Raw genomic sequence first — 20,840 nt, forward strand, 5'->3', positions numbered from 1 at the left:
CCTGAGTGCTGGGATTACAGGTGTGCGCCACTATGCCTGGCTTCTATTTTAAATATATAGATCAGTGAGTTTTGATGAATGTATACTGCTATTACCTATCATCACAGACAAGGCTTCAGTGCATGTTTCCACTCTATACTTCCTGCTCTTCTTCTTTCTAGGCAATCATCAACATTCTTTTGACATGTAAATACTGTAAAACTGTGCAGTATGTACTGGCTTCTGTTTTCAGCATTTATGTTTTCAGGACCAATCCATGTTGTGTGGTTGTGATTTGTTCCTTTTCATTACTGAGGAGCCTTCCATGCTTGGGATTATTTGTTTTCTTGCTGGCCAGTAAATATTGGGTTTATCCTAATTCTTGGCAATTGTAAGCAAGCTTTGTAGGCCATGTAGACATCTTCATCTGGGGATGTGTTTTTACTTTTCTTGAGCAAATATCTGGGAGCAGGATGGACAGAGTATGATAAGTGCTATGGTAAATGATTTTATAGGGATCTGTCAAGCTGTTTTCCAAAGTTACTGAATGGTTTTATTCCTGTAAAAGCTCTGGAGGACAGTTTACTGTCCTTGTGTCAATACTTGTTACTCTCTTTCTGTTTTAGCCATCCTATTAGCTCTATATTAGTTTCTCATGACTTTAACTTTTATTTTCCTCAAGACTAAGGGTGGTTAGCACTTTTTCACATGATTTTTAGCAATTTGTATGTCCTTTGTGGTGTCTGAGAAAATGCTTTGCAATGCTTTTGGTAAAGTAATGCTTTTAATTGAGTGGATTATCTATATGTGTGTGTCTAAGTATATGTATCTATCTAATGTTTGTATTTGATTTGCTAATACTTTTTAGAGGACTTTGGTATCTGTTGTCATGAAGAAGAGTGGCAGTTTTATTTTCTAATATATTTGTGAGTTTCATGACAGGACAAAGCTACCTCATTAAACAACTTGGGCAGTATTCTATTTTCTGAAAGAACTTATGCTGTATTATTTTTTCTTAAATTTTGATAGAATTTGTGAATTTCATTGTAGAATTTTTTTAAGTTTTCATTTTATTTTATCTTTTTATGTTTCTTAGTAGTATTTGCTCTACATTCATTGTTGGAATTTGATATATGTATTTACTGCAATATATTTTAATTCACCTTGCCTTCCCTTCCCTCCCTTCTGTTTCCTATTTCTAGTTCTTCTTTCCATTTGATCTATCAGACTATTTCATAATACCTGTCATTTTTCTGTTGAAATTATTTATACTTTGCATTTCTCATTTAAGAGAACCCATGTGATACTTGTGCTTGTGTTTCTGATATATTTCACTTAACATTATGATCTCCAAGTGCAGCCATTTTCTGACAGATGACTCAAAATTATCCTTCTTTATGGCCAAGTAGTACCCAACTATATATATATATATATATATATATATATATATATATATATATATATATAATTTTTCTTTATCCACTCATCTCTTGATGTGGTCTGCTTCCAAGATTTGGCAATTTGAATTGTGCTGCTATGAACACAGACATACATTTGTCACTGTAATAGGATGTCTTTAACTCTTTCTTGGAAGGTACCTGGAAGGGGAATAACTCAGTTAAATGAAATCTCCATTTTTAATTTTTTGAGGAATCTCCATATTGATTTTTGCAGGTTATCCTAGTTTACATTCCCACCAACAATGAAAAAGAGTTCTTTTTTTCCGGTAGCCTTGCTAGTGTTTGTTATTTGATTTCTCGATGGTAGCCATTCTTTTTTGAGGAAAATGTAATCTCAGTGTTGTTTTAATTCACATTTCTCTAATGACCAGTGATGTTGCGCATTTCTTCATGTATTTAATGGCCATTTGTAATTTTTCTGGAAAGTATCTATTCATTTCAATTGCACATTTTTTGTTTGGATCTTTCATTTTGGGGAGTCTTTTTAAAAAAATGCTGTACATATTTCAGGTATTAGTCCTCTGTCTGAGCAGTAGCTGGAAAATTTTTTTTCCCATTCTGTAGTTTGTCTTTGCACTCTGTGTCTTAGTTACTTTATCTCATTGCTGAGACAAAATACTTGATACACAAAGGAGGAAAGGTTTATTTACCTCACAGTTTATAGAGGTTTCAGTTTATAGTTAACTGGCTCCAGGGCAAGGTGTCATGGCAGAGGGGCATTATAGAGGAAAAACAGTTCATGGTGGTCAGAATGCAGCAAAGCAGTGAAGTAGCTAAGAAATAACAGCAGGCTTACCTTCTTTCTGTCCCTTTATATCCACCCAGGGTACCCACATTTTGGGTGATGCTACCCACACCCAAGGTGGGCCTTCCCATTATCCATACCCAGAACTATGCCAAACCATTCAGTGAACTAATTTAGTAGTTACACATCCTTAATCCCAGCATCACACACTTAATTCCAACACTACACACCCTAGATCCAGCCACCTTTGAAAAGTCCCATCTGTGACCACATGAAGCTTTGTGGGTACATCTAGACACAGGCCATAGCACTGTTTGTTGTTTCCTGTGTTGTGCAGAAACTTTCTAATGTAATGTAGTCCCTTTTGTTGACTCTTGATGGTATTTCTTATGCACTTGGGGTTCTGTTAAAAAAGTCCTTATGTATGCCTGTGTCTTGAAGAGGTTTACCCATTTTATCTTCCAACAGATTAAGTGTTTCTGCTTTAATACTTAGGTCTTTGATCCATTTTTGTTTTATTTTAGTACATGATGAGAGGTATTGGTATAGATTTAATCTTCCTTCCACATGTGAGTAATGAGTTTTCCTAGCCCCATTTGTTAAAGAAGTTATCTTTTCTGTAGCATATGTTTTTCATTTTTTTGTCAAAGATCAGGTAGGTAAATGTGCTTAGAGTTGTTTCTGCATCCACTATTCTGTTCTATTGATCCACGTCTGTTTTTGTGTCAATACTGTGCTGTTCTTATTGCTGGAGCTTTGTAATAGAACTTCAAATCCGGGATTGTGATGGCTCCATATATGTTCTTATTGTTCACAATTGCTTTGCTACTCTGGATCTCTTTTTGTTCTGTATAAATCTTAGGATTTTTTTTCTCGATCTGTGAAGAGTGCTATTGGTATTTTGATTGGGATTGCATTAAATCTATGTATCAGTTTTACATAGATTTACAAAAGATTTACATACTATTTACAAAGTAGTATGACCATTTTGACAATATCATTCTGCCTATACAGGAGATATCATTTCAATTTCTGATATTCTCTTTTGTCTCCTTTATAGAGTGCTATTGTTTTTGTTATAGTGGTCTTTCACTTCCTTGGTTAATTCCTAAGTATTTAATTTTTCTTGAGGCTACTGTGAATTGTATCATTTTCCTAATTTCTTTCTTAGTGGGTTCATTATGAAGTGAACACAGGAGTGATACTTCTGTGTGTTAATTTTGTATTCTGCTGCATTGTTGAGTTTGTTTATTAGTTCTAGGAACCTGTTGGTGGAATGTTTTGGGTCTTATTTTGTAAAGAATTGTGCCATCTACAAATAAGGGTAGTTTGATTTCTTCCTTTTCTATACATATCCCTTTTATTTCTTTCTCTTGCATGATTGCTCTGGCCAGTGTTTTGAGAACAGAAAATCCTTGTTTAATGACCACGCTCCATTCCTGCTAGGTCATTAATTGAATTGGTTGCTAAACAAGGAATTGTAAAGAAGATGTTCATTATAATATTCAGAACAAAAAGATGGCCTAGGAAATTCCACCTTGATGATTTTGTTTTTATTTCCATAACTCTTACATAAAACTACAGTACTGTACTTGTAAAGTATGATTAGCAAAAATCAAGTACTGTATAAGCAAGATGTATTATACAAAAAAGATATTAAGGCTCTATAAACAAAATGTATAGAACTCTACAAAGACAGATTGTAAATCTGAACAGTCATCAAACAGATAGGTCATTAAATGAGGAATATCTGCACTATATTCAACAGGAGTTGATAATAGACATCCTTGTTTCGTTCTTGATTTTAGAGGGAAAGCTCTCAGCTTTCCCCCATTTAATATGATGTTGCTTGTAGATTTGTCATAAATACTTTTTATCAGATTGAGGTAAGCTCCTTCTATATCTATTTTCTTCAGGTTTTTTTGCTAAAATGGTCTTTCATGTTTTGAGTAGTTCTGGTAAGCTCTGCTAGTTTTTTAGTTAAACTCACTGACCATTTTGTTTATTAAGTCCAGTATTTGTTTAGTTATATAATCTTTGAGTTGCTGAGTTTCTTTTTTCTTTTATAATTTTGGTTTATTCAGACATTTGATTTTTGTTTTCCTTCCCATCAGTGCCTCTTGGAGGATCTGCTTTTGGGGAGTTGGAAGTTTTTGGAGGGATTTCGTTGCCTTGTTTTCTCAAGTTCTTTTTTCTTTCCTTTTCATCTTTCCTTCTTTCTTTCTTTTTTTTTTTTTTTCTTGGTGTGTGTGGGGAGGGAGGATTGAGGATCAACTAAAGTGGAAAAACTTTGTTGCTAGCATGAAGATCTCTTAGTGAATGTTTGCTTTCCAGTGAAAGTACTGGACCAAATCACTATTTTGCAAAGAGAGAATCCTTACTTGTTGAAACAGTGTCGTTGCATCCAACCATACATCAATATGTACTTTTAACACTTACTTTAACAATTTCACCCTTTTGTTAATACCCCTTACAGGCTGTACTATCCTGCTACCAACAGTTATACTAGGGCATGGAGTGAGGGTGAGAAGGGGAAGGAAAAAGGAGTGGAAAAGGAATAGGGGTAAGTCAGTAAGAAGAGAGGGAAGCAGGAGAAATATCAACAGATGAAAAACAGACAGGAGATCAGGCTGTGCTGGAATTCTTTTTATGCTTGAGTAAAGGGCTAATGTTGAGGGGTTTGTGAGAATATTTGTGGGAGGGATGCAGAGGAGGGGAAGTGTAATTAGAAACTGAAGGACACTGACATGGTTGAAGCTGATTTATTTGTTGGTAGTTTATATTTGGATCTCTGTGCACAGTTTTGGTGAGGATTACCATGTCATGCCCACTTAAGGTACTATATTATTTAAGTCAAAGCAGTGGTTATTTTTATTCTCCTTTGCATATACCTCTTACATAGATGAAAGGAGGAAAGGAAGGGAGGAGAGATAAGGGGGTAAGAAAGAAAGGGAGAAGCAAAAAGAAGAGACAAAAAAGAAAGAAAGAAAAAAAGACCAAGAAGGAAAAAATTAAAGAAAATAACACCTCATGCAGTTGCAAAGGTACAAACTCAAAGAATCCTCACAGTCCCACTTCTATTGCAGTCTGATTTCAATTGTCTCTCTAAATCAGTCCTTGCTCTGTAGTTTGCTGAATTGCCTGCCTTATGGTACATGGAGGACTGTTGATCTGGCTGGCTTTCAGGGCAGGTGGCCAGCAAGCAGTGTTCTGGGTGTGCCTAACTGCAGGCCTTGGTCTTGGCCCCAAGATCCATCACCTCACTTAATATGGGGATGGCGGGTGCAGTATAATGCCCCCAGTATCTGGTTCTCTGTGTACTTCTGCCAGAAGTACTTTTTGCTTTTTCCTGCCTCATTCCCACAGTTGCCTTTGTGTTTTCCCTCCACAAGCCTTCCTCCTAGTGTGTTCCTAAATGTTCTCTGAGCCAGGTGCCACTCTCCATCTCTCTGCCCGCAGTCCCTTTTCAGTCACTCTCCCCAGAGCATTTTTAAAATTTTATTTTATAGAGAAAAGAACAAAAACAAAATAACAAAAACAAGGACATAAACAAAACAACATAAAAACAATACAGGATTTCAAAACAGAAAGATGAACTAGAAGCTTTTATAGGTAAGTAGATGCAACTAGAGACCATAGTCATAAGTGAAATAAATCAGACTCATGTGTAAACATCGTATTGTCTCCCTAATGTAAGAACCTGAAAGAGTAAGTAAAATCTGAAAGGTACAATCAATATTGTGAAAGAAACTGTTCAAAAGGAAGGAACAATTGTGATGAGGGAAAAGAGAAAAGAAAGAAAGAAGGAAGGGAAAAAATCTATATATATACACACACAGAGCATCACTCTTTAACCTGCACTTGCTTTCAGCAGTCTAAGGGAGGGGTTTTGCGGGCTCCCCTGGGGCACCTGCTGGTGGGTGTGGGCAGCATGCAAGATGTCCTGCAAGCACAACACTCCCAGAATATGAGGAAGGAATGGATGAGTAATTAATTCTGAGGATATCCAGCCTCTTTTTTCTCCAGGGTTCTGCTGCTTCCAGACACTGCTCACTCACATGGCCTGTGGACCACAGTTTTGTCAGTGCTCAGCTTTTGGTCCCTACTCATTGTGGCACAGTTGTTTTCAAATTCTCAGGGGCCCACCAGTATCTTCTCATTAACCACTTTCCAGCTTTCAGTTTCTCTAATGTGCTTTTTTGGGACTGTCTCACTAGCTGTGTTCCTCTTCCTGGTTGAGAGGGTAGAGTGATTGGGAGCCTATTCCCTCTGCAGGCTGCTGCTGAAAGGCTGGCTCCTTCCCTCAGTGAGCCTGGTCTTCTCACACAGAGGAGGTATACCAACCTTTGGGCTAAAGGATGCCATAGTTCTGGAGTGGTTTGGCTTACCCTTTATAAATCACAATCCTGGGTTTTCGTCCAGTGAGTTTGCCCTTCGTGTGCTTTCCTGTATCTGGCTTTCTCTGTTGCCGCTGCCTCAGTGTACTGCTTTCCTCTGGTGCATTTTGATCAATCAGAGTCTGTGTCCCTCAGTGCCTCATCTAGCTGGCCATGACGATCTCTGTGTGGGAGGATTTTTTTAAATTAAGAATTTAGCTTTTCAAAGCTTTCTGGAGTTTTTTGCCCTAGGTCACCTTTGATAATTTATGTTTTTTGTAAGGTACTGATTTTTCCTAAGTGATCAAGTTTACTGATAGAAAGTTTTCATTTATTTTACATTATACTTTTCATTGTTGTAAGATTTGTGATGATGTTTTCTGTTTCACTACTAGTACTTGTAACCTGTATTTTTCTCTTTCTTGATTAGTCTAGCCAAAAGTTTATCAATTTTATTGTTTTTTAAATATATAGGCTTTTTTTTTTTTTTTAGGCAGGTTCTCACTATGTCTCACTTACGTAGTTCTCGCTGACCTCGAACTCGCAGCGATCCTCCTGCAAATGCTGGGTTACAGGCATGCGCCACCATGCCCGGCAGCAAATATATGGGTTTTGCTTTCATTGATCTTCTTTCTTTCTCTTTTGCTGCTTTTTCTTTTATTTATTTTTATTCTTTATTATTTCTTTCCTTCTACTTACCTTGGATATACTTTGTTCTTTTTTCTAGCTACTAAAGGCAGAAGTTAAAGATAATTAGTTTTGGATCTTTTTTCCTAGCATCAGTATTTAGATCTGATAACCCATGTACTTAAAATTTTTTTAAATTTAAATTGTTACAGACTCACAGGGAGTTGCAAACATAATATGAAGAGTCCTGTTATTCTCTACCTGCTTAATTTAACTGGTGATGTCTTACATAATTCTACTGCAATATCAAAATCAGGGCATTGACATTGATAGTTATTGTTAACTACATCATAGGTATTATTAGCTTTCAACATGTTTTAACTTTTATTTCTGTGTTTGTATGTGTGTATTAGTTTGTGTGTACATGTTCTATACAGTTTTATTTCTTGTATGGATTTGTATAGCCACCACCAGTCAAGATACAAAATTATTCCACCATCACGATCAGCTCCCTATTTGTATTCGTGTGTCCCATCCCCTGTCCTTGACTCTGGGAAATCACTAATCTGTTCCCATCTCTATAGTTTTCATATATAGTGGAATCATATAGGGTGCAGCCTTTTGGGATTAGCCTCTCTCCCCTAAGCATAATGCTCTTGAGATCCTCAGGTTGCTCCATGTATCACTAGTTCATTTCTTTTAGTTGCAGAACGCTGTTCCATTATATGGATGTCCTAGAGTTTGCTTAGCCATTTATTCATTTAAAAATATTTGGATAATTGCTAGTATTGCCACCAAGAATAAACCTGTTATGAACATTTATGTATAGGATTATCTGTGAACATATGTTTTCATTGTTTTGAGTAAAAGCCCAAGAGTATAATTTCTGGGTTGTGTGGAGGTTGCACATTTAGTTTTAAAAGAAACTACTTGTTTTCTGGAATGTCTGTATAATTTTACATTTCCACTGGAAATATATGAATATTCCACACATTTTGCTGTTTTGTATATTCATTTTCAGTCAATTTAAAATACTTCCCAAAATTTGTTATGATTTATTTGTCTCATTGACCTTTTGTAATTTTTAGAATTAATAAATATTCAAAAATTTTAATAGGTGTTGCACTGATTAATTTCTAATTTAATTTTGTGGTAGTCAGAATATTTCACATTATTTTATACTTTTTCATGTTAATTTGAAGTTATTCTTTAAGTTTTAGTTGTTGGATGGCATGTTGTAAAATTTCAGGTAGAACAAATTGGTTGATGGTGTTCAGGCTTTCTATTCTCTTTTTGATTTTATGTCTACTTGCTTTATCTACTATAGGGAGAGGAGTGTTGTCTTATTTTTACTTGTGAGTCTCTCTAGTTTTTATTTTTATGTATTTAAAAACCTATTATTGGATGCATACACATAGGTTTGATACATCTTCTTGATAAACTGATGTTTTTCATCATGAAACATTCTTCTTCCCCTATGATTAGAGGGTGCCTGGTGTATCTTTTCTATTCTTTTGCTTTTAATCTATTTGTGTTTATATATTTAATGTGGATTTTATTGTAGATAAATTTATGTTTTTAATCCTGTACAGTAGTACCTTGGTTCATGAGTGCCTCTGTTTGCAAACAATTTGGTTCACAAACAAAAGCATTGGGCAAAATTTTACTTCTGTTGACAAACTCTACATTGGGTAACAAACATGACCATGGCCATTTTCCCTACACAAATGCAAAAGCAGCCATCTTCCTCGAAATTGTAAAACAAATTAAGTTTGTAAACCAAGATAACACTGTATTTGTCTTATAATTGAAATGTTTTGATCATTTACATTAATTGTGACTATTGATATTGGTTTGAATTGACCATCTTGCTACCTTTTTTTTCTTTCTACTTTTATTTTTTATTAGTACATGTTTGTGGTATGTAAGGAATACATTCCTCATAGGGAGTTGGTGTATATCCATAATATATCTTATTTCAGTCCTTTTTTTTCCACATAGAAAGAAATTGATGTTCAAAGAGATGAACTGGCTCATGCAAACTAGTTAATTTTGCAGCTAATACATGAATACAATTCTCCAGATCATTAGATCTGCCTAAAAAGTGTAGCATCTGGTTACCACTACAGAGTCTATACTTTTCTTTTTTTATTTCATTTTATTTATTTATTTTTTTATTTATTTAAAAGAGTAAAAGAAGGATAACATAGTAATAGGGGGATTTACTGAATTACAGACAAAATAGTAGGACAATATCAATGGTTGTTATTTTACCTATTGGTATCTTCAAGATAGTTTCTCAGGAAAACAAATAGACAAATAATAGTGAGTTACAGACAAAAATGGTAGGAAATTATCAATGGTTGTTGTACTATACTTTGGTTTCTTCAAAGTGGTTTCTAGGGAAAACAAATAGAGCTATACATGAGTGATCAATTAAATAATCATTGACTATTCTCAATGGTTGTTGAAAACACATAGTAATAAATGCATTTATGAAATCGCATAGGAACAATAGAAACATTACAGAGTTATGGACAGATTGGTAGGAAATTATCAATGGCTGCTGTAATACATGTTGGTATCTTGAAAGTAGTTTCTCAGGAAAACCAAGGTATGCAAGACAGATCTAACAAGTAGTTACAGCGTAAGGGTTGTGAAAAGTAGCGTATTACCTCCTCACCAGTGACTCCTTTCACTGAGGTGTGACAGCTGGAAGGAAGACCAGGATTGAAAAGAAGGACCGAGAGACTAGCACCAGTGTCCAGCAATAGGCTGTTTGCTTTTTCCTCTATAGTCATGATTATGTGGGGCTCCTCCTTGAAGATAATGGTCTGGTCAGAGGGAGAAGGCAGAGTATGCCCTGGACCCTTTCATTCCTGTTGAACCAGCTGGTAGGAGGGGTCTGAGCTCTGGAGCTTCCGCTTCAGAGGGCAGTCTGACCTCTAGTGGTCACCTTTACAGTCAGGGCATAGCCCAGGGGGCTTCTTAGGGCACTCCCTCTTGAGGTGGCCTGGTTTTTGACAGTGGTAGCAGATGACTGTAGTTGACGAGTTCTTGGGGCCCCGAGAATCAGACTTAGGGTCTGTTTCTCTTAGTGCTGCAGCAAAGCAGCTGGTTTTTCTCTGTTTCTTTGTTTTCTCTCCTTGGCCGCCTCCTCCTCATGGTTATAAAATACTGAGGAGGCAATTCTTACTAACATCTCAAGTGAGCTATCTGGGGCAAAAGCCATTTTTTGTAGCTTTTTTCTATTTTGGGGGGCTGACTGAGTAATAAACTTATCTTTAAGAATAGTTTGTCCCTTTACTGAACTGGGAATTACGCTTTATCAATGCCTCTTGTCTAAGAAAGCAGAGGAGTGTTCTCCTCCAGCTTCCCAGTGCATTGGGATCCCTCAACCACTTAGTGTCCTCTCCCCAACCATCAACACAGGTGGCAGGAACATGTGGATGAAGTCCTTGGCCCACTAGTCAGTCCCAGCACCATCAGGTGCAAAGTGTCCCAGGCAGGTAACCTAGACATGTACCTTCTCCATGAAGGCGGTTCTTCAAAATCTGAATATTGGGCACCCATGTAATCCATGAAGTCTCAGTACATACCTCTCTGGAGTTCCACTCTCTCCTCCACCTCAGCCTGTACAGTTGGGGGAAGAATGGCCTCCAGGAGGTCTCCCCAGGTATTGCACAAGGTCCTCCTGGTTTCCAGCTCCCAAATAGCTCCCGCGTCTCCAGTCAGCTCGACCTCTGAGTCGTCGGGCATCAGTACTATCATGTTCTCCAAGTCTTTGTTCATCAGCTGCTCCTTTGCTGACTCTGGACCTTTCTGGCTCTCAAGGGCAGGGCCAAGAGCGACCTGCTGTGTGGCATGTTTTCCCAGAGGTTTCTCCATGTCGGGATGGTTCATGCACTTCTCCGGGCAGGCCTATTGTGTCAGTGCTTCTCTGTGGCATGGCGTTTCTTGACTGCGTGGCAGCGGCTGACCTGAAGGCCGGCGCACGTCTCCACACTGCTCCCTGGGCACCTGCTGCCTGCCTTTCCAGGCGCCTGCGCGGCCTCCCAGAGCAGGCGCCTACATCCTCCTTGCCTCCCCGGCCACCTCCGTGGCCTCCTGCACCAGGCACCTGTGGCCTGCCTGCCTCCCTGGGCACCTGTGCAGCCTCCCAGAGTGGGTGCCTGCAGCCTGCCTCCCTCCCCGGCTGCCTGCGCGGCCAGGTGTGCCAGGCCCCAAAGGGCCGGCGCTCCCCAGCCACGTGGCCTCCCGGAGCGGGTGCTTGTGGCCTCTCTTTTTCTATTTTAAAGTTAATAATAAACAATAAAAATAATACAGGATTTCAAAATGAGATGATAGGAAATTAACAGTGGTTATTATATTGCATATTGTTATCATCAAAGTAGTTGCTTAGATTATCAGACATAGGCAATGTAGGATTGATAAAACAGTATAAACACTAACTGTTCCTTTCAATGAACTAATAGAAATTAGTAGTACGATTATCTTAGCTATCTTGTGTGTATACATGTATGTATATATTCCTTCCTTCCTTCTTTTCTCCTTTCCCCCATCCCAGGTGTTTTTTCCTTTTGACCAGTTTCTTTCCCTTTCACAATATCTATTGTACCTTTTGTATCTTATTTACTCTTTGGTTTGTTACACAAGGGAGACAATATGATGTTTACACATGTGGGTCTGATTTATTTCACTTATGCATATGATCTCTAGCTGCATCCATTTACCTGTAAAAGCCTTCAGTTTATCTTTCTTTATAGCTGAGTAATACTCCCTTGTATAAAAGGACCACATCTTTTTTATCCATTCCTCAGTTGATGGGCATTTGGGTTGTTCCCAAGATTTAGCTATTTCTTCCTTTTTTCACTTGTTCTGCATCTTTTAGTACTGTCAGCACCATTACATTCTTCATATTTAGTGTTTTTTCTCTTTTATGAATGCTCACTTGGCATAATTTTATTTCTTCATAAAGAACTTTCTGTAACATCTCTTTTTTTTTTTTTTTCTGGTACCGGAAATCGAACTCACGACCTTGTGCTTGCCAGGCAGGTGCTGTGCTGGTGAGCTAAATCCCCAGCCCCTCCTATAACATCTCAGTGCTTAAATTTGTGGTGACAATTCTTTCAGCTTCTCTTTGTCTGAAAAAGCCTTAATTTTGAAGAGTACTTTCTCTGGCAGTAGAATTCTAGGTTATGGTCCAATGTATTTGGCTGTATGATTTCTGATAGGAAATCTGTGTTCATTCTTAGGTGCCTTCCTCTGTGCTCAGGGTTCTCTTCCTACCCGCTGGTGTCTCAGCATGTTTTTTTTTTGTGTGTTGGTCTTTCTATAAGTTTCATTAAACTTCTTCTAGGTATGTGTTTATTGGTGTTATCAAATTTGAAATATTTTTTGGAATCTCCTCCATTATTTCCTCACACACCTTTCTTCCCACTACTAAGAATTTTGGGGTGTTTAGGCAGTTCATCTTTGCCCTTTAGAGTCTATTCTTATTGACTACTATTTCTATCTCTCTTTTTGGCCACATTTTCTTATTCTTTGTAGATCCAGTAGGTAATTTAATCGTGTGATAGACATTGTGATTATTACAGTAAGTGTCTGGATTTTGTCATTTTTTGGCAAAGAGTGTTCAATATTCATCTCCTAGCCTGATAAGTAACTTATGGTTCAGTGTGGTAGTTTTTAAGGTTTTATTCTAAGCTTTGTTAGGCTGCTGTGGATCATCTCTACTCTAGGGACAGTTTAACCCTACTATTGAGGTATAACCTTTCTGCTGTCTCTGTTGATTGCCCTGGTGGTTCAACAGGGATTCTGCACTCTGGCTGGTTAAAGCTGAGCTCTTTTTCTCAACTTTCTGTGGAACAATGAAGAACATTTTTCTTTTTCTCCTTCTTCTTTCCTCTTCCTCTCTTCTTCCTTTTCTTTCTCCCCTTCTTCCCCTCTCCCTCTCTTCTCTCTCCCTTCTCCTCCCCTTGCTTCTTCCTTCTCCTTCCTTTTCTTTTTCTTCTTGGTTTTTTTGAGGCAGGGTCTTACCATGTGTCCCAAGCTGGGCTCAAACTCATGGCGATCTTCTTGCCTTAGCCTCAACAATGTACATTTTTTATCTCATGACTCCTCTCATTAGGTTTTGCCTTACCTCATGGAGTTTCACATGCTTCCTACTGTTTGGTAACAGGTTGAAGGGGACCCCTATGTAGACTTTTGGAGCTCTTTTTAGGACTAGGTCTCTTCTCTTTGGAGTCTTTCTAAACATCTCTTTGCAATATCCAACTGCCCCAGCCTTCCTGTATGCACATGGATCTGTTTCACTGATTTTGGTGTGTCATGATGCTGTTTGTGTCTCCTCTTTGCCTTGCAGTCTGGAAAGTGCTTTTGCTTTCCAGACTGCAGGACAGACATTTAGGGCACTTGTACAGTTTATCTTTAACAAACTTTGTGTCCTGTGCTGTCCAATGTCTAAAATGTCGTTTCATATATATATATATATATGTGTGTGTGTGTATATATATACACATATATATATCTTTAATCAGTTTTGTAATCGTTCACAGTAGAAAGAAGTCATGCCCTGATTGTTCTGTTATGGACAGGAGCAAAATCTTCCCCATACTTTTCATATTTTTAAATTTTTTTAATGTTTTGGCAAAATACATATAAAAATTGCTTAACCATTTTTTTTGTGTATAGCTAAGTAGCACTATATACTTCATTCATATCATTGTGTAAGCATCACTGCTGTTCATCTCCAGAGCTCTTTTCCTCTGTAAAACTGAAGTTCTGTATCCATTAAGCAATAGTTCCCTATTTTATCTTCCTTAGGATCTTTGAAAATCACCATTCTGTTTTCTGTCTTTGTGAATCTGTCTAATCTCAGTATCTTAGATAAGTAGAATCATACAGTGGTTTCCCTTTTGTGTCTGGCTTGCTTTAGCTCCCATTGTTTTAAAAGAATGAATATCACTTAGACTTTGCTTGTAATATTAGGGTGATGGTTTGCAGGCTTCAAAATGCTCAATAAGCTCATATGGTGAAATTTAGAGGCATGTACATTGGTGGCTTTGTTAGGGGGGTTAGAATTTATGTGTTTTTATTTCATGACTTGACAGTCATTTACCTCATTTAAGACACTTAACAAACATTAAGAATGGAAAAATCAAACTGTAGTATTAGCTATTTATATTATTTGTGTTGAGAGTTGAACTTGTGTCTTTCCTTGCCAGTGACACCATCAGAACTTACAAAATGTCATTAATGCCTTCTTAATTAGACATACTTCTGTAGGACCTTATTTTTAAAAAGCTTTCACATGAAGAGCTTTGATGATTTTCTTTACAGTTTTCTTCAAGGCATAGCATCACAACACTGGGTGATTCTGTCCTCACTTCCCATCCATTAGAAAATTAGGCATCCCACTGTGGTGTTAGATGCCATGATCTACTCTTACAATCCAATATACTTGCTGTGCTTATATATTTCCTTACACCTCTCAATGTCTTATTCACTTTAGATCCCCTTACTTTGCTGTGTTTAACCCAAAGTAGGTCTTCAGTAAAGATTAATTCAAGAAAGAAAAGGCATAATTATCTTCAACTATAGGTGAAGTTAGTGGCTTATGTGAGTCTCAGGTTTACATTTATTGTCCCTAATTCCTTCCATTTCTTTCTTGAACCCACAGGCATCTGTATTTTGCCCTATTATCCTACCAAAACAGTTTTTATTGTCTTTGGCTTTGCTAATCCAGTGTCAAAGTCTCAGTCCTCATCCTACTTGAAAGGCATTCTTTGCATGGATATTCCTGTAGCCTAGGATATGCCTGTAGCCTAGTTTTTCTTGTGGCCCTCTAAATGCTGCCATTTAACTTTTTCTTTCTTTTTTTCCTCTGATTGCTTTCTTTATGCAAGTCTTCATTAGGCAGCTCAGGGCTACATTCTTGGTACTCTTCTCTTTCTGTGTCACTTTCCAATGATCTCACCTGGTTTCATGGTTTCAAATACCATATATATGCTGATGAATCTCAAATATATCCTAGCCCAGAGCCCCTCCACTTCAGGCTCACATACCTCTCTCTGCCTACAAAGCTTTGGCTATATGAGGGCATTTATTATTTCACATTTGAAAAACACAATTCAGTCACCATTCTTCTCCTCTCTGACCTGTTCTTTCCTTGGCTTTTTGTAGATCAGCTGATGTGATTCTGTTCTCTTCTGATTGTCAGTCCAAAACCCTAGGGATCATTTTTGACAGTTCTCCTTTTCTCATACACCATGAATTAGCAAATTTTGCCAGCTCTTTCTTCACAGTATATTTAGGAGCTGGCTACTATTTACTGTCTCCCCTGCTATAACCTGGCCCCAAGCCCCCATTGTCTGTCACCTGGATAACTACATAAACCTTTTAGTGGAGCTGCTTATTTCGGCTTTTCACCAGGTCTGGGCAATTAATTCACATTAGTCAGAGTGATCTTTTCAAACATTAAGCTGACTTCTGGTTCTGGCAAAACAGATTATATGTAGCTTTCCCTGCTTTTCTAGGATGGCATCCAAAGTGCCACTGAGAAATCTGGACATCATAATATAACATGAATGTAAATCTGAAAGATGCAGAAAGAAGGCAGACCAGCCAAAGGCCTTGGGATCAAAGAAATGACATAATGCATTCTTTAGATTACTTTAAAATCTTTCTATGTATTAGACTTGGTTACAAGAAGCTAGCAACCTGTAAATACCAATAAGTGCAGGAAAGAAACTTCCAACAAATCTTTGTCCTTCATTAGCCCAAAGAGCTGGAGAGGGTCTTTTAGCTTAGCAAGACTATTTCACACAACCACTGCTGTATTCCAAACAACACAAACATTTTTAGTTATTCATTCTTCAAGTACTTCAAATATACCCTTTCCCCCCTCTTCCTGTGGGAATATAATGACATGTTTATTAGCTCTTTTTTTTTTTCTGATAGTCCCACAGGTTTCTGAGCCATTATTTGTTTTCAGCCCATTTTCTTTGTTGTTTAGATTGGATAGTTTCTATTATTTTTTCACTGATTCCTTCTTCTGACCTCTCCCTTCATCCATTGTGGTTATTTTGGTTATTATATTTTCCAAACAATAAAAAAGGAGTAAAGATTTTTGAGGTAGGTATTGATGATCTTCTGAATTTCTGTAGGATCTGTAGTGATTTCACCCTTTTCATTCCTTATTGCATGGATTTGAGTTTTTCTTTCCTTTTTTTGGTAAGGTTGGGTAGGGATTTATTAATTTTATTTATTCTTTCAAAGAACCAACTCTTCAATTCATTAATTCTTTGTATTGTTTTCTTAGTTTCAATTGCATTAATTTCTGCTCTGATCTTTATAATTTCCTCCCTTGTATGGCTTTGGGCTTGACTTGCTCTTCTTTTTCTAGAAGCTTGAGGTACAGCATTAGGTTATTTGTGCTCATTCTGTTTTCCTGATGTAAGAATTCACCACTATAAGTTTTCCTCTGAGGATTGCTTTCATTGCATCCCATAGATTCTGGTAAGTTGTATTTCCATTTTCATTTGATTTTAGATATTTAATTTCTTCTTTAATTTCATCTGTGACCCATTGTTTGTTCAGGAGGGTGTTATTTAATTTGCACATGTTTATGGAGTTATTGTGGTTTCTTTTGTAATTAATTTCCAATTTCATTGCACTATGGTCAGATAACATGCATGGGATAATTTCAATTTCTTTGCATTTACTTAAGCATGTTCCACTTCTGTACACATCTACTAAGTCCATTTATTCACAAGTTTGGTTCAGTTCTTGTCTTGGTTACTTTTTTTTGTTGTTGTTGCTGAGACAAAATATAGGACACCCAAAATTAAAAAAGGAAAGGTTGATTTAGCTTATGGTTTGTGGAAGTGTTAGTCTATAATCCATGGCTCCAAGGCAGGGTTGCATGGCACAGGGGCAACATTTTAAGGTGGCAGAAGACAGCAAAAGCAGCAAGAGCACAAGGGGGAAAGCAAGCCTCTTTTTTTTTTTTTATATTGTATATCAGCTATCTGCCCATGCCCACACCATCTCTGTGCCTTCCTCTTTTACCAGCTGAGGATGTTTACAAAGTATGGATCCTGACCCTCCACTGAATAACGTAGTTAACCTTTTAAACTTTTTAAGTTGACACAATGAACAACATCCTAGAGCAGTAAGGGCATGTCCTTTTTACCCCCGGATTTAGAACTGCTGAATTACTTAGTTAAGCTTTTAGACTTCTCAAGTTGACACAGTGTATCAACCATAACTGTTCTTTCTTTGCTGATTTTTTGTCTAGTTGATCTATCTCTTTGTGACAATGGGGTGTTAAGGTCCCCTATCACACTTGTGTTATTGCGTATTTGATTTTTCATGTCTATTAATATTTGTGTTATATAGTTGAGTGCTCCCATATTTGGTGAATGTATATTTATGATTGTTATCTCTTCCTCTTGAAGTTTTCCCCTAACAAGTATGTAATGACCTTCTTTATCTCTTTTGATCATTCTTGGTTTGAAGTTCACCTTGTTTGCAAATAGAACAGGCATGCCCGCTTTTTTCTGGGTTCCTGTTGCATGGAGTATTGTTTTATATCCTTTGAATTTCAGACTGTGAGTTTCCTTTTGAGTTGAATGTGTTTCTTGTATACAGCATATTGTTGGATTTTGTTTCTTGATCCACTCTACCAGTCGGTTTCTTTTGATTGGTGAATTGAGGCCATTTACATTGATGGTTATGACTGATGTATATTGGCTTATCTGTGTCATGTTACTTTCCTGCTGTTGGTTCCCTACTTTTCCCCTCTGTTTAATTGCTTGCCCTGCTTAGTGGTTTATTTCTGTTGTTGTTCTTGGAATTGTGGTCATTTTTATCTCTTTCTAGAATATCTTTCAGTATTCTTTGTAGGGTTGGTTTGGTGGTCATGAATTTCTTCAGTTGTTCTTTGTCATGGAAATACCTTATTTATCCATTGATTTTGAAAGATAGTTTTGCAGGGTACATCAGTCTGGATTGAAAGTTATTTGCTTTCAGGCCTTGAAATACTTCACTCCAAGCTCTTGACAGTTTGTGTTGAGAAGTCTGCCATGATTCTTATGGGCTTTCTTTTCTAGGTGATCTGTTTATTTTCTCTAACAGGTTTTAATATTCTGTTCTTGTGCTGAATTTCTGGGATCTTGATTATTATATGTCTGGTTATAGATTTATTTTGGTTATGCCTAATGGAGTTCTATATGCCTCACTTAACTGTATGTCAGATTCTTTTTTCATGCTTGGGAAATTTTCTACTATCACTTCTGCAAATAGCTTTTTAACATCATTTGTGTTGACTTCTGCTTTTTCATTGACACCAGTTCTTCTTATATTATTGTTCTTTGAGTCATCTTGCAGCTGTTGAGTTAATTCCTGATCTTATGTTTTTTTCAAGTGATTTTTCCTTTCATGATTGCTAGCCAAGATCCTGTGTTCAAGGTCTGAAAGTCTGTCTTCAGTTTCGTTCAAGTGGGTTTGCCAGATTTCAGTGGAATTTTTAGTTTCCTGGATATCTGTTTGAATCAGTTTTATGCATTCTGTCTCTTTCCTATATTGATCATTCATGGTTTCCACCCTCTTCCTGTCATCGTCTATTTTTTATCTATCTCTACTCTATTTTATTTATTTATTTATGTCTCGTTGAGACAGGGTCTCGCTATGCAGTTCAGGCTGGCCTTGAGCTCACTTTGTAGCCTAGGCTGGTCTTGTACGAGCAACGATTCTCCTGTCTCAGCCTCCTGAGTGCTGGGATTACAGGTGTGTGCCACCATGCCTGGCTTTGTCTCTACTCTAGATTAGCTGAAAAATTCCTTTATAAATGTTGACATTTCTTTTTTTTTTTTTTTACCTGAGAGATTATTTCTGATCTAATTTCCTCTATAGCCTCATGGATTTGTTTTTTTACTTCAGTTGCTATTTCAGAAATGTTAGGTCTGTGTCTTCCATTATTCTGTATCTCATTGTCTTCTGGAGTTGTGGATGGGCTAGAGGTCTGAGTTTACATTTTGCTTCTGTGTCTTGTCATTTTCTGTTTCAGAAGTTTTTATCTTGTTTTCTGTTTTGAGCCTTGTAAGTTTTTGTTGTAGGTAGCTATATCACTAGCATCAAGGTCTTTGAAGTTTAAGGTTTGTTCTTCAGGGATGTCTTCTATGTGTAGGAGATACTTGGTTTGTGACTATCCCAAGATCCTACCTTTCCAATTAATTAAGAGTGAGATGTTGGTATCTGTTTGGCTGTGTCCCCATCAGCTGGTGCTGGGATGTGGTGAGGGTATTACTCCAGAACTTCTCAGTATTGTTACAGAAGTGAGAATGACTGGGTAAAACAGAAATGACATCCTCTCTAAAACAGTATAATTAGCAATAACAATAGCTCCTAGCACAGTTTAGACACTGACAAACTGTGCTATTAATTTTGTACCTTTAACCATAGGAGCAAAATCTACAATTATATTACAGAACCAGTTGTAAATTGGAAACTTGTATGCAAAGTGGTTCCTCTTCGTAGAGAGGTTTTACCCTGTGGTGGGGAAATTTAAGAAAGATAGTGGGTAAAACAAAGGTAACTGAAAAAAAAAAGTAGAAGCCAGACTGGAGGACAAAAGACGATCATGAAAGCTTTGGGAAACTAGAGAAGAGAAACAATAAAGGAGTAAGCAAATGATTATCTGAACTTGGTCTTTGGATTTGGGGGGATGGGATTAGTTTTCTGTGGCTGGATGTCTCCCCAGCTATTTAGAAAAGAGAAAAAAAAGTAAGAGAAAATAAAGAAAGAAAGAGAAAGAAGAAAAATAAATAAATAAATAAATAGAGGAAAAGGGAAGCCCCACCCACCTGCTGCTATTCTGTGTGTCCTTGCTCCCAAGCACAATGCTGGATCACCTAATGTACCACCTGTTGGCTTCTATTGTTACTGTTGCTTGTGACAATTTCATGCCACTGTCCTGCCTGTCCATCCTGTGCATCCTGGCTGAGGGCCCTACTGTATGGCTGATGTTCTCTCCAGTGTCTGTGCCTTCCTGTGCTGCTTTTCACTTGGATGCAGGTAGCTGCTGTGGCGGTGGGCACAGCAGTTTTGTTAAAATAGCTAAAGACTGGGAACAGCCCAGATGTTTTTCAGTGGATGACTGTGGCACACCCATGTCAGGGAACATACCCAGCAATGAGAGGGACTACTAAGCTCACTACAGAGCACCATTTGTGAGTCTCCAGAGAGTGAAAAAAGCAATTCCTAAATCACACAGTTATGTACTGTGTGATCTCATGTCTACATTGTTAAAATGGGAAATTATAGGTGTGGAGAGCAGATTGTTGCACGAGTTAAGGAACGGGATGGAAGGGATGTAGCTCTGGCCATATAACAAAAGCCCAAGGAATTCTTGTGGAAATGTCCTCTATCTTGACTATGCCAATGTTAATATCTTGGCTGTAACATTACACGATAATTTTGCAATTCTTCCCCAGTGGGAGAAGCCAGGTTAAGGACATGGAGCATCTTTGTGCTACTTCTACAACTGCATGTGAATCTACAATTATCTCAAAATCTGAATCTTGCTTACATATGTAAGTCATATCATGCTATTCTTTCTGAAACTCACTGTGTGTCACTTGTAGTATAAAT

The 20,840-nt window shown here is 37.5% G+C and overlaps 1 protein-coding gene across 1 annotated transcript in view; it reads left to right on the forward strand.

Annotated features, from left to right (window-relative positions):
• Positions 1–20,840, forward strand: part of LOC106146951 — a 187,587-nt gene that overhangs the window by 33,736 nt on the left and 133,011 nt on the right. The window lies entirely within an intron of this gene.

Source organism: Chinchilla lanigera, unplaced genomic scaffold, assembly GCF_000276665.1.
Source record: "Chinchilla lanigera isolate Chin_1 unplaced genomic scaffold, ChiLan1.0 scaffold00006, whole genome shotgun sequence".
Lineage (NCBI taxonomy): Eukaryota > Metazoa > Chordata > Mammalia > Rodentia > Chinchillidae > Chinchilla > Chinchilla lanigera.